Source organism: Petaurus breviceps, unplaced genomic scaffold (assembly GCF_028583685.1).
Source record: "Petaurus breviceps papuanus isolate PSGF00001 unplaced genomic scaffold, PetGlider_PUasm1.0 171, whole genome shotgun sequence".
Classification (NCBI taxonomy): Eukaryota; Metazoa; Chordata; class Mammalia; order Diprotodontia; family Petauridae; genus Petaurus; species Petaurus breviceps.
Genome location: NW_027185754.1, coordinates 413,113 through 424,617, shown reverse-complemented (window position 1 = coordinate 424,617; position 11,505 = coordinate 413,113).

The following is an 11,505-nucleotide window of genomic DNA, read 5'->3' as shown; positions in this document are numbered from 1 at the left end:
ATAAATAGTTGTCATACTTTGTTAAAGGTTCTTTCTGCATTAATTAAGATGATCATGTTGTTTTAGATTATTTTGTTTTTCATATGATTAATAATGTTGGTTATTTTCCTAGTGATGAATCATCCTTTCATCCCTGATAGAAACCCAATTTGGTCATGATGAATGATTTATTGGATGAATCATTTCAGCCCTTTTGACAGAATTTTATTTTTAATGTTTGAATAAATATTCATTAATAAAATTGTTCTATTGACCTTTATGCTTTTTTCTTTTAGGTGTTAGGAGTATATTTATCTAATAAAGAACTCTGTTAAGCTGTTTCTTTCATAGTTTTTGAAAATAATTTGTGTAGTGCTAATTGTTACCAATAGTTCTTTTAAAATTTGGTAGAATTCTTCTGTTAAACCACTGGTACCAAGGAGTTTTTTTTTTTTCTTGTATATTTCCTTTATAATTTACTCTATTTCTTTTTCTTAGATTACATTATTTAAGATCTCTATTTTGCCTTTTATTAGTTTCAATATTTATATTTTTGAAAGTGATCTTAGTTCTTTTGTGTTCTTAGTTCTGTTAGCATATAGCTAATATAACAGATTTGAATATTTCTTTTTAAATTGTTTTTCCAGTTTTACTGTGATTTCCCTTTGCTCATTTGCTATTTTATTGATTTGATTTTCTGACCTTTTTAATCATATTGCCTAAAGGTTTATACATTTTATTGCTCTTTTGAAAAAGTTAGCTCTTAGTTTGGTTTATCATTTCTATAGAAGGCTTTAGTTCACTTGTTTGTTTTGCTTCTCAATTTTTCTATTTCTCCTGTAATTTTGAATATCTCCTCTTTTGTCTTTATTTTACATTTTTTTATTTAACTTTCAAATTATTCAAATTTGAATTCAGATTTCAAATTTTTAAACTAGCAAATTAACAAATGATTAATTTGTTAACTTTCAAATTATTCAAATACACACAAAAATGTATATTGAGATCATTAATTCTTCCATTTTCTATTTTGTTAATGTATGTTTGTAGGAATATATATATATATACAGAGAGAGAGAGAGAGAGAGAGATTTCCCCAATGAGGACTCTGGTTAGTTGTATCCCAGAAAAGTTGTATTAACATTTCTTTCACATAATTATTCATTATTTCTATGATTTTTTTCTTTGACCCACTCATTATTTAGGATTGCATTTTTAGGATTTCATTTTGGTTTTTGGTTTTCATTTGTGCTCCTTGAATGGATTACTATTTTTATTCTGTAATAGTCTATAAAATGTGTGTTTGCTTTTCTGCTTTTTACATTTGCTTAAAATGTCTCTGTGACCTAATACATGACCAATTTTCATAAAAGTGCCATGTGCTGCTTAAAATTACATACGTATTCTTTAGCATTCCTGATTGGAAAAGACTGTGAGTCTTTTTTTTTTTAGACAATCAGGGTTAAGGGACTTGCCCAGGGTCACACAGCTAATAAGTGCCTGAGGCTGGATTTGAAATCCTGTTCTCCTGACTCCAAGGCCAGTGCTCTCTCCACTGCATCATTTAACTTCTCCAATGTCTTTTGGCTTTAGCTTCTGCAGCAATTTAATTTTAAATTTCCTTTTTGTATTCTTTCCTTTAGATTTGTTCAACAGAGATATTAAAGTCCCCTACCACTATTATATTACTGTCTGTCTTCTTATAACTTTGTTAATTTTTCCTTAATGAATTTAGATGCTAAAGTATTTGGAGCGTCTGTGTACAAGGGTAACAATGGGTCCTAGAGTCGCATCAGACCCATACCAAAGCATTGCAATGGGGACATATGTGAACTGGAAGCTTTGCCACCCACTACCAAGTTCCAGTTTATAGATCCAAGGGTGAGTAGAGGACCTACGTTGGGGTCCCATTTCCAGGTAGGAAGGCCCTAAGTAGGAAGAAATTTCAGAAGCCAGCAGTAACAATGGTGTGGCTCAGACCAAGGTCTCATTTTAGCATGTAGCCCAGCCTACAAGGGAATGAGCAAGGGAGGAATCCAGACAAAAAAAAGATAGGCGAGGATCTATACTTCTGCCATTTTGAATGGCAGAATGAACAAAAACAAATGAAACAGCTTTCTAGCTCACTGATAAGGGCAGAATCCAGCAGCAATCTACTCTTGCACAGATTCAGCTCCAGGTTAGGAACTTGTAGCACTCAGCCAAGGCAAGCAGCAATCAGATTTTGCCCTGGATTAAAGCACTTTGGAAGCACTTAAAGCTTCCAGGTCTCTCAATTCTCCCTGAGATATATACATACATACATACACATATATAATATACATATACACATATATACCATATATATGTGTGTGTATATATATATATATTATGTTTTCATAAATGAAATAAGTACTCTTGAGAAGGTAATTCAAAAAGAACTGAACACTATGGAAGAAAAAATTAGAAAGAGAATGAACAGCCTGGCACAAAAAGTACAAAACCTTGTCCAAGAAATAAACTCCAAAAATTTAAATGGACTAAATAGAAGCTAATGAATGACTTCACAAGCCAACAAGAAATACTAAAATAGTCCTAAGTTTGAAAAAACAAGAGCAAAATGTAAGGTTTCTCATAGCAAATACAACTAACCTTGAAAAAATATTGAGGGAGAAAAAATTTAATACTCATTGAACTATCTGAATGCCATGAACAACAAAAACAAAAAAGCTTAGACATTATATTTCAAGAAATATCAAAATTGCCCAGATCTCTTAGAACCAGAGGGCAAAGTAGAAATAGAAAGCATTTGCCAGTCAATCCTAAAAGAAACCCCAAAATAAGAACTCCCAGAATCATCAGAGTCAAAATCCAGAGCTTCTAGGTTAAAGAAAATTACTGCAAGCAGTCAAAAAGAAAGAATTCAAATACTAAGGAACCATGGTCAGTATTACACACAATTTACCAGACACAGTTGCTATTTGGAATATGACATTCCACAAGGCAAAGAATATTGGCTTCCATCCAAGAATAATTTACCCAGAAAAACTGAGTATAAATGCAATAGGGGAAAAGTTCTCTAATGATAGAGAACTTATGAACATTCCTAAATAAAAGACTAGAGCTGAAGAAAAACTTTGAGGTTCAAAAAGAGAAGGGAAGAAAAACATACAATGGTAGCATGGATTAATAATGATGATAAAAGGTTAAGCAAAAATAAACTGTTTACATTCAAATATAGGGAGATGGTGACACATGTGTCACCTCTGAACCCTATCATCCACACAGTTGGTAGGGAAAGAGCAATTAGATATAGCCTGGGATTGGTTCTGTTATGTTTGATGATCTTAAGAAAAAAAAAAGGGGAGAGGGGAAGAGGAATATATTGGGGAAGAAGGGAAAGGAAGGCTGGGGAAATTCTCTCACATAATCAAAGTGCACAAGTAAACCTCTATACAAACAAGAAGGGGGGAAGGAGTAGCTGACACTTGAACCTCACTCTCATCTGAACTGGTCGATAGAAGGAAGAAAACACATATGCACAGAAGTAGATCTAGAAATACATTTTAATAAAAAGGGAAATAAGAAGGAAAGGGGTTAGGGAAGAAGGAATTAGAGATAGAATCGATTAAATGAAAGATTAGTCCTAAGCAAAAGACTCTAAGAATGTACAAAACTACATATAACTATTTTTAAGGTGACAAGGAATGGGCTAAAAGCATCCCCATAAATTGGAGAATGGATGAAAAAGTTATGGCATTAAATGTGATGGAATATTATTGTTCTAAATTCTTATCAGCATAATGACCAACCAGAATTCCAGAAGATTAATAATGAAATATATTACCCTCCTCTTGATAGAGACATGAAGAATTCAGATGCAAATGAGACTTTTTTTTTTAATGTGGTCAATGTGGAAATTTGTTTTTATTAACTAACCACATTTGTAATCGGTTTTGTCTTTCTTTGTTTTTTTCTTTTCTTCAATTTGGAGGGGATATGTAGGAAAGGGTTAGAAAGCAGATCTTGGCTGATTAAAACAGATATTTTTTAAAAGAAAAAAATTCTTAATGTTCTCTCTGTTGTTATTTTATTACTGTTGTTTTCACCTCCATAGGTTGACTTTCTCCCTTTTTTTCTGTAGTAATTTAGTTCATTATATGTTCCTTCCTCGGTGCTTATATTTGTATACATTCCTTGTATTCGTTTTTCTGGGGTGTTTGCTAAGCGTTGCTTTTGTTCAGGTCTGCTTTGCTTTGTAAGAATGCTTTCAACATCTCTTTTTCTATTGAGCATTTATCTTTTTACATTAATGGTTAAGTTTAGATTTGTAGGGTAATATCTTGAGATCTTTTACTCTTCAGAATATATTATTTCAAGTTTTTGGTGAGTGAAGAAGAGTTTTGTGTTATTTGAAGTTCCTTTTCTTTATAATTGAAGGTCTTCTAGTCACTTGCAGAATTTGCTGTTTGTAATTGGAATTCTTACATTTAACCATGTTTCTGAAGTTTGTAGCATGGTTGTTGTTTTCTGGAGGCACTTTGTAGATTATTTTGATTGACACTTTGTTGTATGTATACAGAAGATCTGAGAAGTTATGATGTTCAGGTTTTTTGACATTCTGTGTTTTTCTCAAGACCTATAATCTTTAAATTTACTCCACTCATCTTCAAGATCAATATATTTTACTTATATAAAGATCATGTTTTATTTTAGGGTTGGGGGTGGGAAGTGAAGGCAATTAGGGTCCCACAGTTGGTATCTGATAATGCATTTGAACACAGATCTTCCAGACTTCAGGGCCAGTGCTCTATCCATTGTACCACCTAACAACCCCTCATGTTTTCTTTTAACATTATTGGGTTTTGTTCCTCTAGTTCCAGATTGTCCTTCATTTCTGTTTACTTACATTCCAAAACAGTTGCTCTTTCTTCTGTTTCTTTAGTGAGGTTTGCCATCATAAATTCAAGATTTTCTTTTGTCAATGATTTCTACTGTGCAGACCATAAATACTACTCTGCCAATTTTTATTTTTCTCTTAAAACATTTTAGAACTTACTGTATTTTTTCATTGAATTTCTTGATCATTATTTGTTCTGGTGCAAATTTCAAATTTTTGCTAGAGTTATCTGGGGGTGGGAGGAGAGCAGCCCGCCTCAATTCAGGCAGCCATCTTGAACAGAAGTCCCATTAACCACCTTTAACTTTGGACAAGACACTTTACATTTCTAGGCCTCACTTTTCACCTCGATTGAACTGACTGTATCTGCATTGGTAGGTATGAAACAATCTTGTGATACTAGATTGGTAATTCTATAAAGGTAGGGACCATGTTTTATCTGTCTCTGCAGCTCCCCTAGTTCATGCTCTACACACAATATGTATTTAGTCAATATTTGTTAAATTGAATTGAATGCTATTATCTTTCATGTGTCTAGTTGCTGAAATGAATGAAATGGAGAAAAGTTGGGGATTGTGGACAACAGAATATCAGTATTCATTTCTGGGCAACTAGCCTGATAATTTAACACATTGGTAATCCTTTGATGGAGTAGCTACACGGTGCAGTGGATAGAATGCCAGGCCAGAAGTGAGGCAAACTCATCTTTCTGAGTTCAGATCTGACCTCTAGCTATAAGATCCTGGGCAAGTCACTTAAACCTGCCTGCCTCAGTTTCCTCATCTGTAATATGAACTGGAAAAGGAAATAGCAAATCACTCCAGTATGTTTGCCAAGAAAGCTTCAAATGGGGCCACAAAGAGTTGGACATGACTGAAATGATTCAACAACAAGGAGCCCTGTGGTTTCATTTTTAAAAGCATAGCATCATCATAGTCTTATAGAATTAAACTGGGGAAAGGCCTTAGGGTAATTTGGTTCATTCTCCTCATTTTACATACAAGGAAACTAAGGTCAGAAAAAGTTAAATGACTTTCCCAAGGTCATAAAGAGAGTCAGTGACTGGGGTGACTAGGTGGCGCAGTGAATAGAGCACTGAACCTGGAGTCAGGAGGACCTGAGTTCAAATCCAGCCTCAGACACTTAACACTTGCTAGCCTTGTGACCTTGGGCAAGTCACTTAACCCCAACTGCCCTGCCTTCCCCCCCAAAAAAAGAAAAAAAAATCAGTGACAGAGCTGGAAATTTGAATCTAGATCTTATAACTCCAAATCCAGTGGTCTTTTCAGTTTATATAGATAGGTAAACATACCATCATTGCCATTCTGACATTAAAAAAGAAAAAATATATGAGTGTATACATACATGAATACATACATACTTGTGTATATCTTTTATTTTTACATGACCCGCATTTCCCAGCATAACTTCCCCTTCCCATTCCCAGAGGGAAAGTTCTTTAAAAGGATAAGAAAAAGAAAACAGTTCAGCAAAATCAACCAACATATTGAAAAAAAGTTGGACGTTATTTTACATTCCATATCTGTAGTCCTCTGCCTCTACAAAAAAGTAGGGAGAGGAACCTTCTCAAATCTCTTCTTTGAGGTCAGGCTTGGTCATTATAATTTCATAGTATTAAGCTTCAGTTGTTTCAGTCTTCGTGTCCACTGTTCTACTTTGATTTAGTTCATCTTAAGTCTTCCCATTCTTATGGGAATACCATCTAATGCCATCAAATATCATCTAATACCAAATACCATCTAAATTCAAATATCATCTAAGGCCGAAAATATAAAGGGACAATGAATTACAGCATTCATAGCATTGGCGAAGTTATTTTGGAGCAATCAAGATCCCCATAATTAGACTTGCCAGTTCCAATTTATCTGCCACTTCCTTCCCTTTGGCCAGTAACAATGTTTGTCAATGTGACCTCATTTTTTACTGCTTGTATTAGATTCACCATTCCCACAGATGGGAACTCTTCTCCCAGATGAAGAATACACCTGATGGAACTGATGTCTATCAGGAATCCCTGTCATGGTAATTAGTCACAAGCATGAACATGGCTCATTTCCTGCTTCTTCAGGAAGCCTCTTACTGTGTTGGACCAAGACAATCAATACAGTTCACAATATAATTGAAGAGAGCCATATATTTGCATTAAAGGGCATAAGACAGTCTTTATTTCTATTCATATACAGCTACTGGTTTTGGTGACTTAGGACCATAAAATTTAAGAGCTTAAAAGGACTTTAAAAGGCATCTAGTCTACTCCATTCACTACTTTAAATATAAGAAAATTGAGGTACAGAAAAATTAAATGAATTATCCAAGGCTCAATAATTAGCAAAGGGAGAACCTGAGCTCAGGCCTCCTATAAACTTCATACAATGTCATTTCTAATGCTTAGAGCGTTTGCAATTGAAGATGCAATGACCCAAAGGGCACTGGGAGTGGGCAGTAGATTCAAGGGTAAAACTGAAAAATATAGATTGTTGAGCTAGAAAAAAACTTTAAAAATGTACAGTTAAATCGCATCTTTAGACATTTGATCAAACAAAGAGGTGACCTGGTTTGCCCAAAGTAGTTTCACTAGTTAGTAGCAGAGCTAGATATACCACCTAAGCTCTCCTGAGCCCTAGTCAAGGACTCCTTCTTCTATATCGCAGACTCTCCTCATGGCCTTGGGAGATGCTTGGATAAAATGAAAATGCTAGGTAAATTGAAGTGGGCTAATACCCATTCTTCTCTCCATTCACAAAGCCACCTCTCTAGTTCAGGACTCATCTCTTGCCTGGGCTATCACAATAGTCCTCTCACTGGTTTCCTTGTCTGTCTTTTTCCACTCTAATCCATCCTCCACTAAGCTGCAAAGTGATTTTTTTCAAGAGTACAGGCTAGACCTTGTCACCACCACCTCTAAGAAGTTCCTCTTAATGACTCCTCTTACTTCAAAGATGCTTAGCATTTAAAGTTCTTTAAAACCTGGCCTCTTCCTGTCTGTTTAGTCTTCTTATATTTTATTCCCCTCTACACATTCCAGTCATCTGGATTACTTGCTGCTCTTGTGACACTCCAGCACCATACCTGGAAGGCTCTTCCTCCTAACTTTTGCCTAGAATTCTTTGGGATTCTGCTCAAATTTCACTTCCTGCAGAAGGTATTGCTTTATCATTAGCATTATCATCACTATCAGCACTTATATATTTATACACAGATATGTGTACACATAATAAATATATGTGTGTATATATATATACTTACATGTATCACTTTAAGCTTTCAATGTACTTTATAAATGGCATCTCATTTGATCCTCATGATATTATCATCCTCATTTTACAATTGAGGAAACTAAGGCAGAGGTTAAGTGATTTGCCCAAGGTCACACCCCTAGCAAGTGTCTAAGACTGGATTTAAAGACAGGTCTTCCTAACTCTGGATCCAGTGTTCTATCCTTAGTTGCTAGTCCCCAGTTGCAAGAACTTTCCCTTATAAAATTATCTTTCAATTATGCTGTGTATATTTTGTATGTACCTATTAATATGGAAGTTGTCTTCCCCATTAGAAGATAAAGTCCTTGAAAGCAGGGACTGTTTTTGCCTTTCTTTGTATTGTGAGTGCTCAGCCTAATGCCTGGAATATATTAGGCCCCAAATAAAACATTGGTCAATAAATTGATTGATGACCAACACTTTCAGAAAATAATATTTGCATTTTAACCAACCCAATTCATTGTTTTTTTAACCAATTCTAATTCAATGGATTCATTCGATCCATTTAATGCAAACGATTGATCCATGGGGGAATCTTTAGGTCTGAATCAGGGACCAGTGTTCTTCTTCCAATGTTCTTCTCTTCATACCATGTAGGTATAGTCCTCAGTTCTTCCTGCAGGTAGCATTAGCACATCCTCAGGACTCTGACCAGACAACTGCCTTCCAGAGTATTTGCAGGACTGAGTATCAGAGAGAGCCTAGTGGAAAAAAAAATGTTATAAGTGGAATTAAAGGATCTAGGTTTGAATGCCAGCTCCTCAAACTAATCTCTTAAAGGTTACAAATACTTTCTTAACTGACAAATCCAGCAACTTCTCTTCTTGAGTAAGAATAGATAGAGCTTGGGGAGATACCTATTCTGAGTTCTTACCTTCCTTGCCTTCTCTGAAATATGTTCATATTTTCAGTTGTTCCTTCCTCCTGGAAACCATCTCCTCTACTGATTTCTGTGACATTGGTCCCTAACTATCTTCCTACCACCTCAGCTGCCTGACTGTTCCTCCTCAGTGGCTGCATCCTCATCCATCTCCCACACCCTTGGGGTAGATGTCCTTCTAGGCTCTGTTCAGTGCCTTTTCTCTTCTTTCTCCCTAAACCCTTTCCCTTGGTTATTTCATCTACTTCCCATGAATTCAAATATCATCTATATGCAGATGGAGCCTGTGATTGTTATAGATGATGTCCAGGCCAAATCTCTCTCCTGAACTCCAGTCACACACCTCCAACTGCCTGCCATATAACTCTCCATCTGGATATCCAATAGGCATCCAATTATGCCAACATTAAACTCATTGGCTTCCCTAAAACTTCCTTTTCTACCCTCTTCCCTATTCCTGTTAAGGGATCTGTCACCCTTACAGCCACTCATGTTTAGAACCTCAGAATTATCTTTAACTCTTCATGCCTCATATTTCTTATCTTCTCTTCATTCTTCATATTCAATCCCTTGCCAGTTCTTGTCATTTCTACCCCACAGCATCTCCTGCGTTCCTCCCCAGATGGCCCTACCTGGCTACCATTCCAGTTCAAACCCTCATTACCTCATGCCTGAACCATTTTAATAATTTTATTTCTATTTGGGAAATCAAATTTACTACATAAAAATGAGTACCAGAATCAGAAATAGTAAATATAATGATATAAAAAGGAAAAAAAAACATTTCTTCTTCCTATGTTTTTATTTAAATTTTCTTTTTTATATAAATATAAAAACTTCTTTGTTGGTCACCCTACTTTCAGTCTCTTTTTCCTCTAATCCTTCCTCCACACATTCCCAAAAGGAGATTCATAAGGGACAGACTACTCCTCTCCTCAAAAATCTGCATCAACTCTTCTTTTACTCTAGAATAAAATGCAAACTTAACCTGTCATTTAAGACCCTCTAGAATCTGATTTCAAACTGTCCTTCCAGCTTCATTTCATTTTATACCCTAAATATGTTCTATGTTCTAGACAAACTAGATTATTAGCTATTTTCCAAATGTGACCTTCCATCTCCTTTCTCTATTTATTTGAATAAGCTATTCCCTCTGCACAGAATACATTTCCTCCTCATCTCTACCTTTCAGAATCCTTATCTTTCCTCAAGGCTCAGACCAGGGTACTGCCTCCATGAAGCTTTCTCTTGTCACCTCCATTATGAGTGTTTTCACATTACCTAATATTTATCTATTCAAGTACGTCTTATCACTGAAGTCACATATATGGTCCCTTAAGGCGGGAATATTTCTGTCTGGTTTTCTGCCTTTATAAGAAGGGGAGGAGGGAGAGGAATAAATAGAGGTGGTGAGGGAGGAAGGAAACAAAGAAGGAAGGAATGAAGGAAGGAATTCAGCCCATATTAAGCATCTACTATATGCCAAGTTCTGTGCTAACTGCTGGGAATACAAATAGAGAAGCAACATAGTACCTGCTCATTTACATTCTAATAGGGGGAGACAACTTATAAAGAAAAATTCAGCTGCATGACTGATGGAAAGACACAATGGTCTATAGGATGCAACAAGGCACATAGTAAGGCCTAGGGGTGCAGGGATCTTAGGGTCATATATTTAGAACTCTGTATCTCCTATAATTAGATATGTTTCTATATTATTAAATATTTTTAAAACCTTTAAGATTACCCGTTCATTTTATAGATAAGGAAACTGAGGCCTGGAAAAGTAAAGTGTTTAGCCCAGGGTCACATCACTGTCTGAAGGAAGATTTGTATCCAGTCTTCCTGATTTCAATACCAGTATTCTTGCTACTACATACTACATCAAGATCCATGCCGTCCATGACTATCTTTGTATCTCCAGTGCTTGGCAAATATCATATCCTTGATAAATATTTATTGGATTAAGTTGAATAACTACTACCTGAGTTCCTTGGGTAAGTCATTTCTCTTCTCTGAGACTCAGGTTCCTCATCTTTAAAATAAGGGAGCTGGATTAGATGACTAAAGTCCATTCCAGCTCTGAATCTATGCTTCTATCATCTTAAGCTCTCTCCTGACCAGGAGAGGGTGCTGTCTACCATCAAACTTCGATGGCCAGACTCAGCAAGGCTGGCCCACTCACAAAGGAGTTGCTCTAAAAATCAGGGAAAGGTACAGATTCATTGCTTAGAGCCATTCCTAGGGAGGCCCAGAGGAGCTCCAGCAAAAAGAAGAGAAAAGGGTTTATAATTACCTTGCATAGCAAAACTGACAAGTCATTCCCTGGCCTTCAGTCTGTTCCATGTCAAAATACATACACACTCATACATTTATATAGTCATATAGCTACATATTTATGTATGTATGCCATGTATATGTACATATGAATAGATGCGCGCGCACACACACACACACACACACACACACACACACACACACACACACAC